The sequence below is a fragment of the Periplaneta americana genome, chromosome 3 (genome assembly GCF_040183065.1).
Source record: "Periplaneta americana isolate PAMFEO1 chromosome 3, P.americana_PAMFEO1_priV1, whole genome shotgun sequence".
Lineage (NCBI taxonomy): Eukaryota > Metazoa > Arthropoda > Insecta > Blattodea > Blattidae > Periplaneta > Periplaneta americana.
In genome coordinates, this window is record NC_091119.1 from 103416096 (window position 1) to 103428603 (window position 12508).

Consider the following 12508-nt stretch of genomic DNA (forward strand, 5'->3'; position numbering starts at 1 on the left):
CAGTGCCGAAAATCCAGTACAGACAGTGCAACTTTCTACATTCGAACGTGGAAAGATAAAATATATCCACTTTTTTTTTTCTTTCCGGCAGCTTGTAAGTCTGTTATTTAACGAGGTCACTCAGCATCGTCTCTTGATCCGTTAGAATTCCTAAGTCGTTCCGGATGGCACGTTCCGTGGAAAATCTCTGCAGGGAGTGGAGCATGACTGTCTATCTCTCAAGAAGAATAGCTTATCTGTTCACATACAATAGTCGCAGGTGCCGAATCTTAGTTTATGATATATAACTACAACGTCTTTGGTTTTATTGCTGTATGACGAACTCATCTTTCCGACGACTTGGGAAGTCGATGTCAGTCATTTGCTTAACGCCAGTCTTTAGTCAAGTGTGAACTTCTATCATATTAGAATTCTTCTGCCATGATTCAATTGACAGTATGTTCACTAAAGTCTAGCATGGCGGGCGGATGTTGATGAAAAGTAATCTTCTTATTTTCACATTAGGACGATACCTATTAATATAGAAATCCTTACTATGTTAATATCAACGTAAAAAAGTAATTTCTTATATTACATTTTTTAAATTTTTTTACTTTTTTAACTAACAGGTCATTTTTATATTTTTTCGGCATTTTTTGGTCATTTTTAATACTTTGAAGAACTTTGAGATCATTTGGAATGCATTTTACTTTCTTCTTTACCGATAGGTCTGTTATATCATTTTCTAATCAAATAGATCAGTAGCAATTACCTACTGAATAAGTGAATAACAATGGAGTTTGAGTTTTATAGTTTGGAACAGACTCTAAAGTCCATCCCTCATTCCACTGAAGGCTTCACCTCATACCACGGAAGTAATATCAAATGCTGGATAGCAGCTTAGTTTAAGTGAGGACTTCGACCGCTACTGTTCTTTTGTCGGTACGAGGGTGTCTTTAGAATTTATGTTTGGAACGGGGGACACTTTCACCATGTCCTGAACGAGACGTTGTGTCCTCAACATGGTTCGGAAGGGATGTCTACTGTAGTAGACAGTATTTTTAAAACAAAGATTGCAAGAATGCACGCTGCGCCACAATTTGTTTCGTCATTCACACTCCCTCATCTGGAAGATCTGGTAACAAAAGTGAAGTGCGGAAGGACGAGGAGACAGAATGAAGGCACTAGCATGGACCACTCCTGATTGAAACACAGTGTAAACCCTCATTAAAATCTATAGTTTTCCCTTGAAACCTTCATTTTGTTGCATGTTCTTTTCCTTTATCTCAGCCAAATTGCAGGAAGTTGCCTCTTCTCTCCGAGATTTTCAGGGCAGTCATTGAAACAAAGTGACTAATTTTTAAGAACTTGTGGTGTGAGTACGGTGAATAATATTTAAATGTCATTTTCTTTTAATTTTATGTCATTTTTCCATTAGTTGAAGGGCATTTTAATGATCATTTTATGTAAATTTTGAGGTCATCAACATCCGCCCCCTAATTTTTATTATTATTATTATTATTATTATTATTATTATTATTATTATTATTATAAAGTGTGTTGGGCCTTGTGGCCTAAGATTTCATCTTGATTGTTTAAATATGAATGAAGTGGAATACGATTTTTTCATGAAGGGAGGTATTTCCTCCTTCAAGTGTGATGAGTGTACCAGTGCTGCGAAGGCGGTTCATGGTGATAACACTCCTGTGAAACCGACCAAGAAGACCGACAAGAAGATCATCTCGCCTACTAGAGAACTTGAACTACCTAATTTACAAAGTAAGGAATCTCTCTCTGTTCAAATAGAGACGGTACGATTGAATGGTGAATCCATTCTAGATACTTTAACAGTTATTCTGGAGCATGTTAAAAATCTTGAAAAAGAAATGGGTGAATTAAAGAGCGAGAATACTGCCCTCAAATTACAAATGGCCGAGATTTTGGTAAAAAATTCCTGTCCTTGTAAGCCTGATCAGATTGTCCCAAAATTGGGTCAACAGTCCATTGTTCACCCGGTTACTAAATCCTACAGTAGTGTTTTGTCTGACACTGTTAATTCTCGCAATCATGCGAAGTCAGCACCGAGTACTTCATTTGCTCTTACTCATCATAACAGTAATGAGGTAATCTCTGCTGTCGTACGCACAGACGATAGCACTGTTGCGTTATCAAATAACGTAGACTCCGATGGTTTTCAAACTGTCACTCGCAAAAAATTTAAGAAACGAGATCCTAAAGTTGGCACTCTAACTAATAGCAACTTAGAAATGGCTCCAGAGAGAATCAGAACCAAATCTATTTTTGTTTCTAGATTTAGTCCTAATGTAAACGAGAATAATATCAAGGATTCACTCTTTCATCAACGTAAATTAAGGTCTCTCGAAATAACTAAATTGAAAACAAAATACCAGTCGTATTCCTCTTTTCATATCTCAGTTGATGAGAGGGATTTCGAGTTAATTAATAATTCTGATGTTTGGCCTGCGGGATGCCTCATTGCACCCTTTTTTGGTAAACTTAAACCTGAGCAGCATTTTGCTCCACCAGGTACTTCAGTTGATTCTAGGGTTAATGCCTCTTAATATTATTCTCTAACTCTCAATGCACAGTTCTAATAATCATCTTGAGATATTTTACCAAAATGTTCGTGGTCTTAATACAAAAATTGATGAAATTTTTCAAAATGTAGTAAGTAATAATGATATCATTATCTGTCTTACTGAAACATGGTTATCTGAATCAGTATTAAATACAAACTTATTCCCTAACAATTATACTGTGTTTCGAGCAGACAGAACGTATGAGGATGTTGTGTATATCAATTCTCGATGCCCGTGCGTCCTACTTTAAACGGTTCAAACCTACCCGCGCAAACTAGAGTCGCTGCTTTCTCTCTCTCAGAAAGCAGGTTGGCTCGCTTTTTTCCCTCTTGTGAGGGAGAAAGCAAAGATCGCGCGGCGACGAGTCACGTTGGCAATAGAAATACCCCCAGGCACTGTGACGTCAATGGCGTCCTCAACCACCATTGTTCCGAGGGGTATAAATATAACGCATCTCCGCGACTTCAGTGACTCGTTCGTCAGATGGCAAAGAGGTAGCTCTAGCGCGACCTCCGTCACTGACAGCAGTCTCCCAACCAGGCCTACGCTATGGTTGTCTTTTGTTCGGACGTGTCTGCACACGGCCACCACTCCGGGAACAGGGAGCCAAGCTGCGCCCCTGTCTCCTGTATTCTTTCCTACACTAGCCTCACTTCTTACGTATTCTAAACTTATTTTATTCTGGTCTCGCTACAAGTCTCATCACCACCTCCAACCCGCACACTTCTCTCCCCTGATCACCCTTATCTCTCACCATCCTGACTTCGACTCCCAGCTCTTATCCCGGCTTGTTCGATTAAACACAACCATCTCCTCAGCCCCCCCCCCTCTAGAGTCGGTAAGTCGCGAGTGCGCTCTGTTGATCCGTCGATGATAGAGGTAACCCTTCCCCGCTCCTGAAGTCGGTAAGTCGCACAGTACGCTGTGTTGATCCTCCGATGCCAGGAGCTTGTTCTCGAAGTCGGTAAGTCGCACAGCACGCTGTGTTGATCCTTCGAACTAGAGAACTAACCTTCTACCTCATTCCATCTCTCTCGTTATCCTGCCCCCCCCACAACACACCTGAGAGCAAGCCGATTTTCCCCAGGCACTCCCGTTACCCCTACCTTCCTCTCACTCAAGTCGCACTTTACTATCACCTATCATAACTCTCCCCGCATCGAAGCCTCAGGACGAATTTCTAAACCATCAATTTCTATCACGACTCCCCCGTTACCCCTACCACAGAACTAGGAGGGAACCATAGTTACACTTTCACTGTTATTTCTGTAATAAACAATGTTACTTTAAAAACAGTCTTTCCTTTAAACTTCACCACAGTTTCGTATCACCCCACCCACAAACCACAGCCATCTTGTCACGTCACTCCCGTTTCCCCTCCCCACCTCGACAACACGTCGGAGAGCGAAACCACCACGGAGACCGGCGTACGACAATTGGCGCCCAACGTGGGGCCATTTTCTCAGTTGGTACTGAGACGAATCCACATACACCCCATAGCTCTTCACTCTTCCGAGAGGAGTAATTTTCTCGGTGGCGCCCAACCATGTTTACACGCACCAGAGACCAGTGCTGCCAACGGGGTTGCCCCGGACGCGGGCAATACTATGTCGACTGCGGCACCTGTCCCACCTTCTACCACGCAGTGTGCCTCGGGCTCGAGGACGAGCCCCAGCTCCGAGAAAGCAACCCGTTCATTTGCGACTGGTGTCGCAAGAAGAAGGATGAAGATAAGATGGAACTCGAGATGCTGCGGAGACTCATGCACAGTCTTCGCCCCGCCGAGGTTCCACAACCACTTGTGCTCCCCGAGTTCCATGGATTGGAGCACGAGGATCCGGCCGGCTTCATCTCCAGATGCCGCGACCTACTTACCGAGGCGCACATAGACCCCTCCCAGTGGTCACGCCTCGTTCAACAGCAGCTGAAGGGACCAGCCAGGGACTGGCAACTGCTCTTCAGTGGCATTCCTTTCTCCTGGGAGGAACTGCAACAAAGACTGACTCACCGCTTCGACAGCCCGGCTGTAAGGGCTACTCTCCAAGCTTCTCTCTACGGGAAGCAACAACGAGAAAACGAGGCAACCGATCAGTTCATCACGGGAAAAATTTTCCTTTATCGGCGACTTTTTCCTAATGCCGATCCCAACACGATCATTCCAGTGATCATCGAGCTTCTGCGGCCACAACTTCGGCCGTTTCTCAGACATCCTGTTCCGACAACTACAATGGAACTGATACATCGTGCTGTTCCTCTGGAGGGCGACATCAAGCACACCGCTGCCAAGCATCATTCCACTTCATCATCAAACGCTCCACGGTGCCACTACTGCCCGGGGTACCACTACAATCGGGACTGTCCGGTCCGACAGCAGAGACGCACCGATCCTGCTCGCCACATCCCGATCTCCAGCCCCGTCGCGCAGATGGCTCTAGCTCCCGATGAAGAGGAAACGGTCCCGAGGATTGACATCCGAATGGGAACCCTCGCAGCCACAGCGGTCGTCGACAGTGCCGCCTCCAGAAACATCATCAATGCTGCGAAAATTCCAAATGGCAGCACCATACGAGCCCGACAGGATGTCATTCATCTTGCCCAACGCGAGCAGACAATGGCAACCCAGGGCGAAGCAGAGATACCCGTCACACTTGCGGGAACAACGAAGCCCATCAACTTCCTCGTCGCACCAGAGCTGCGTGCTGATGCGATTTTAGGGAATACATGGTTGCGAGACATGTCAGCGCAACTAGACTATCGACAAGGACAGCTGAGGTTGGGAAACGGTGCAGTAGTACCGTTGATCAACAATCCCAGTACCGGAGAGGGTACCAAGCCAGAACCACAAAGGGACGCCGCTCCTGGCGGAAGGCAACAGCCACCGCCACCTGTCAAGCCTGTACCCGGAGATCCCGCTAAGGAGGAACGGTACCAGCATCTCTCCGGCCATGTCAGTGGCCCTCCCTCACAGAGCGGACGCAAGGAGGATCCTTTAGCGTCTAGGCCACTAGAGCTCCACATGTTGGAGATAGGAGTCACGAGCGACAGCCACGCCCCCACTGCAGCTGAGGGGATCTGTTGCTCTGAGGAGGTACCACAGGTGGAGGACCCACTTGAAAAGGGAGACCCTGGCGGGTCCCAGACAGTTGCCCAAGACGTCGCGGACACCAGGCACAAAGTTACTCCTCCTACTGCTTCAGAAGGGATGCCGGATCCACTCCGAGGCGGCAACCCGACATCAGATGGCCCATATTCCGAGGTCACAAGCAACACCGACATCCCTCGGTACATCCGGTCTCCCGAGACCACAGGGACGACCAACGAGCTCAGCGGTCCAGGATGTTGGCGCGCTGTGACCACCTGCAAGGAGGCGAAACCTTCCCCGCCTAATCCAGACCGACCTGCGGACACACCAACACCATCCCAGACGACGCCGGAGGCTGCTAGGAGCGACGCTGCAGCACCATTGCCGGTGTTGCCTCCACAAAGAAGAAAACGCAGTGGCCAACCTGATCAGATCGCCGTGTGCGCGCTCGCGATGTGTGATCAAACCGAACGAGCTATTGATGCGAGTGTAGTGGTGCCGCTAGGCAAACGAAACAAGATTGTTGACACGCGATCGGCGTTCACAAACCATGATCCAAACATACAGACCAAATATGATAAGCACAGATTGGGGCCGAGACCTCCATAGCTTAAGAGACACGGACTCTCGGACTAGGCAACCTTAGCCTTTCAATTTATTGTATTCATTCATTGTATTTTCTCATGTTCAGTGTATTTTTTTGTTTTGTGATACTCCACTTCTGTTCATTGTATTTAATTGTCTTGTTGTAAGGGTTATATTACATAACTTACTAGTAGTACCGCACGGGCAAAAACAGGAGGGGCGATTGTTGTGTATATCAATTCTCGATGCCCGTGCGTCCTACTTTAAACGGTTCAAACCTACCCGCGCAAACTAGAGTCGCTGCTTTCTCTCTCTCAGAAAGCAGGTTGGCTCGCTTTTTTCCCTCTTGTGAGGGAGAAAGCAAAGATCGCGCGGCGACGAGTCACGTTGGCAATAGAAATACCCCCAGGCACTGTGACGTCAATGGCGTCCTCAACCACCATTGTTCCGAGGGGTATAAATATAACGCATCTCCGCGACTTCAGTGACTCGTTCGTCAGATGGCAAAGAGGTAGCTCTAGCGCGACCTCCGTCACTGACAGCAGTCTCCCAACCAGGCCTACGCTATGGTTGTCTTTTGTTCGGACGTGTCTGCACACGGCCACCACTCCGGGAACAGGGAGCCAAGCTGCGCCCCTGTCTCCTGTATTCTTTCCTACACTAGCCTCACTTCTTACGTATTCTAAACTTATTTTATTCTGGTCTCGCTACAAGTCTCATCACCACCTCCAACCCGCACACTTCTCTCCCCTGATCACCCTTATCTCTCACCATCCTGACTTCGACTCCCAGCTCTTATCCCGGCTTGTTCGATTAAACACAACCATCTCCTCAGCCCCCCCCCTCTAGAGTCGGTAAGTCGCGAGTGCGCTCTGTTGATCCGTCGATGATAGAGGTAACCCTTCCCCGCTCCTGAAGTCGGTAAGTCGCACAGTACGCTGTGTTGATCCTCCGATGCCAGGAGCTTGTTCTCGAAGTCGGTAAGTCGCACAGCACGCTGTGTTGATCCTTCGAACTAGAGAACTAACCTTCTACCTCATTCCATCTCTCTCGTTATCCTGCCCCCCCCACAACACACCTGAGAGCAAGCCGATTTTCCCCAGGCACTCCCGTTACCCCTACCTTCCTCTCACTCAAGTCGCACTTTACTATCACCTATCATAACTCTCCCCGCATCGAAGCCTCAGGACGAATTTCTAAACCATCAATTTCTATCACGACTCCCCCGTTACCCCTACCACAGAACTAGGAGGGAACCATAGTTACACTTTCACTGTTATTTCTGTAATAAACAATGTTACTTTAAAAACAGTCTTTCCTTTAAACTTCACCACAGTTTCGTATCACCCCACCCACAAACCACAGCCATCTTGTCACGTCACTCCCGTTTCCCCTCCCCACCTCGACAACACGTCGGAGAGCGAAACCACCACGGAGACCGGCGTACGACAAGGACACCAATAAAAAAAGAGGTGGGGGTGTCCTAACAGCGATTAACAACCAGTTACCTTTTACCTGTCGGCGATATGATTTAGAAATTATTAATGAATGTGTTTGGATTGAAATTAAAATGGCTGATGGTATTAATTTATTAATTGGAAATCATTACTTCCCACCTGATTTCGGTCATAATCACTTAAAATCTTACCTCAATTTTCTTGTAAAAAACCTTGATACTCATAATTTTAGAATAGTAATTATTGGTGATTTTAATTGTCCTGGTATGGATTGGTCAACTGGTTTTAATCTTAATGATATTCATTACTACTCTAAAATTAAGTCCAGTGATTTATATTCCTCGTCTTGCCTTCTGGGATTAAACCAAATTAATTTTACTGTCTCAAATAAAAATCTACTTGATCTTGTCTTTACTAATATTATTAATAGTACAGTAAAACTAGCCAATCATTCTCTAGTTTTGGAGGATTCTTATCATCCATCTATCTCCATTAATCTTGAAGTGTATTTGTCGCTACCTGATCACTGCCAATCTAGTACCTTCATAAATTATTCTCAAGGTGATTACTTGAAACTCTATTCCACTCTATACAATCATGATTGGAATTCCATATATCAAACTACTGATGTTAACGTTGCTGCTAACGCGTTATCCCAGATTATGAACAAAGCTATTTCTCTTGCTGTTCCTGTCACTTTCGTAAAAAAATCGCACTATCCTAAATGGTTTTCAAATACCTTGCGTATACTTATTAGGAAAAAGAATAAAGCACATAGAAATTTTAAGAAATTCAAAACTGATCACCATTATCAAATTTTTTCCAATTACAGAAAACAAGTTAAAGCTATGATTAAATCTGACAAATTTAAATGGTTACAATCCATTGATGAAAATTTGAAGAATGAACCTAAGAAATTTTGGAAATACGTAGAATCTTTTCGTAAATCCAATAATTATCCCACCGAATTATTAATAAATGGGATTCACATTACTGATCAGCAAGAAATTGCTAATGCATTTGCTAATCAATTCAAATTGATTCAAAAACAGCCTAATTCTAATCTCTGTTTGTTGGAGTATAATTCTACTGACTTCTTATCCTTACCTAAAATTACAGTTGAAGACGTTTCATTAGCCATAAAAAAGCTTAAACCTAATAAATCAAAGGGCACTGATGGCATTCCTAATTTTATTATTAAGGGATGTTCTAATATTCTAATACCCGTTTTAACCTTTATATTTAATTTAAGTTTATTAACCGGTACATACCCTATGCTTTGGAAAGAAGCATCCGTTATTCCTATCTTTAAGAATGGTAAAAAAAATGTTGTTTCCAATTATAGACCTATTTCAATATTAAACAATTTCTCAAAAATTTTTGAAAAAATAATCCACAAACATGTTTCATTTTATGTTAAGAATAAAATTAATTCAGCACAACACGGTTTTACTAAAGGTAAATCAACAACTACAAACTTAGTATCCTACCTTAATCTTGTTATGCCTGTTGTTGAAACCCAAGGTCAAATTGACTCAATTTATATCGACTTTAGCAAAGCGTTTGATGTTGTACCTCACAATATTCTGATAAATAAATTAAAAAACTTTGGTCTCTCTTCTAACTACGTGAGCTGGTTTGAAAACTATTTAACTAATAGACAATGTTGTGTTCGTCTTGGTGATTCTCTCTCGGACCCATTTAATTGTTTATGTGGAGTTCCCCAAGGATCTACATTGGGCCCTCTATTATTTTTATTATTTATTGATGACATATGTAAAAGAATAAGTTCAAACTACCTGTTATTTGCTGATGATCTCAAAATCTTTCGCTCAATAAATAGTTCTGCCGATTGCCAAACTCTTCAAAATGATATTAACTCCATTGAACTTTGGTCTGACATTAATGGAATGAAAATTAATGAAACAAAAACTTTTGTCACTTCGTACTCTCGAAAAACTACTTCCATAAAATTTAATTATTCTCTTAATAACGCCTGTATTATTAGGAAAAATTCTATAAAAGATCTTGGTGTACTACTCGATTCTAAATTATACTTTCACGATCATGTTCAATATATTTATAATCATTCAATAAGAATGCTTGGTTTAATAAGGTCTATAACTTATTCTTTTTCTACTCCTGAGTCACTATTAATTCTATACTTTACTTTGGTTCGCTCTAAACTTGAATATGCATCTGCAGCCTGGAATTCCATTACTTCAACCGATTCGGTTAAATTGGAAAATATTCAAAGAAAATTTATTTCCTTATGTGCTTTTCGATATATACCCAATTCCACTGACTTTAACTATGATATTACCTGTAAATATTTTAACTGTTGTAGCCTTTATGCTAGACGTCTAAATCTTGATTATCAATTTTTTTGCAAAGTTATCAAGGGTGATATTGATTGTGAGTCTATCATAAACAATATCAGCCTTCGTATTCCTACAAAAGGTTTAAGATTTCAAAAAAATTTTTATAACCGAAATTCAAAATCACTTTCTCCAGTCTGTAGATGCATAAAATATGCCAATTTGCATGGGCACAATTTAGATCCTTTTAAGGTTTAGTTTCGTTTTGATTATTAGTTTTTACTGTTTGTACACAATTGTATTTATGTATGTTTTTGTTATTTATGATATTATTTATTTTTGTTTTGCACCTTTGTATCTTCTGTTTGTGTATTGTGCTGAACTATAATTGGCCTCTGGCTGTTGTTCAGCACACAAATATTAATAATAAATAAATAAATAATAAATAAATAAATTATTATTATTATTATTATTATTATTATTATTATTATTATTATTATTATTATTACGCCGAGCAAAGTCCATCCGTTGCTTTGAATGCGGGACTAATGAAAATTTGAAGAAAACAATAATAAAGTAATTCTTAAGCAAGTACTTGTGGCTTAAAGAATCCTTCTGCAGTTTTCGCTTTTAAGTGACAGAGCTATTCAGTACGTTCTAGTTTTTTCAAGTGGATCCGAACGATATGAACTGAGCTGATAGTAGATTCAACAATATTTTGACGAGAAAATCTCACAATACAAGTAACCTAAAAACAGGTTTTAATTCAATTCTAATGCAGTTTTTAGTTCTTTAATCCCCCAACTTTTAAAGTTCTATCGAGTTTCGTATATGGAAGCTCTAAAATATATATCGATATCGAGTTTTGAGAAATTGTGGTGCCGACCCATCTCTAATAATAATAATAATAATAATAATAATAATAATAATAATAATAATAACCTCACCCTCACCCTGTATAGGGCAGAGAGCTGGACGATGCTGAAGAAATAAGAGTATGAAAGGGTCTAATAAAAGAGATTTATTATTATCATAATACTCAGAGATTAAAGTCTAACGTAGCACATAGTATCTTCTACAGTTTTGTTGTAGGTTAATTTTCGGATTCATATCAGGGTTTATGTAACGCCTAATTTTTTTAATGTTTCTCCTGAAAAGAATTTTAATAGTTTGTTACTAGATGTGATTTTAGTCAGTTTGTAAAATATTTTTGGTCCAGGGAAAATATACATCTTTTTATGAATATACAACAATGGCTGACTTAATGGCTTATGCAACGAGAACCGGGTATTAGGAAATTTCCGAAATTAGTAATAAGTATACATATTGTTACTTCAATTTCAATCCCATATCCCAAAGAAAACACAGCCACACCATCAGTTCATTATTAAGCTTGCATATTCTGCCCTCCCAAGCCAAAAGGGCGTATCTCAAGGATTTTCTGTAAATCAGTTTTTGAAATAATTGGATAGTTCAGATGCTAATATATCTATTTCCTAAAGGAAATGGCCGTTTCTCAATAAATTGTGCCTTTAAGATGTGATTTAATGAAAGCCGTATCTCAAAATTAATATGAATTCCTAAGCGAATTTGGCGGAAGTTCATTTTTCTAAGCGAAAAGGCCGTTTCTCAGGCATATGTTCTTTTCGCTTAGTATTTCCTATTTGCCATTCTAGACGTAGACGTAACTGCATTAGTAACAAATCCTTCGTGTTTTAATCCGTTCTCAGCATGTAATCGCCACTACCCGAATGCTCAGTTCCCATCGTTTAAACATACCGTAGTTCTTATAATTAATTCATTGATCATAAAAATTAATATGCAAGGTGTGTTCCGATTAATTTTTCTAGCTTATTATTGAAAACATGTCAATTTTCATTTGCTTGTTAGTTGTTATGTAGCCAAGACGCAGAATATTGATTCTACTCAACCTTATTTTAGAAACACCATTATAATCACCATGTAAGTAAAATAATATATATTTTTATCACTATTGGACTGATAGTTCATATGCACATATGTTTAGAGACAACGAAATGGACAATGAAATTATTCGTAGACACATAAATTCATTTAATCCTGCCATATCACATTAGTACATTACCGGAGGGAACATGCATCTAATCGTCTTTATTTCCCACGTGATATAACTCTGACTGCCATGCACCATGATTTTATTACTCAGAATGTTAATTTAAAATGTTCATATGAAAAGTACAGAACGGTAGCCAGTGAAATGGACATATCTTTTGATAAACTGTGAAATATTCAATGTGCATAATAATAGCCACACAAAGGAAAATTTGGACACTAATTTTTAAACTTGTAAAATGTGGAAAACATATTGAGAGAGCATTAAAATCTCGGGCCAAATACAGAGAGAGAATATGCTGAAAAAAATTGAAGAGGTTAACAAAATAATTTATTATGCAGCTCTTCAAAAAGTTATCTTGTTGCCAAGACTGGACACATTTAAGGTAGCTATAT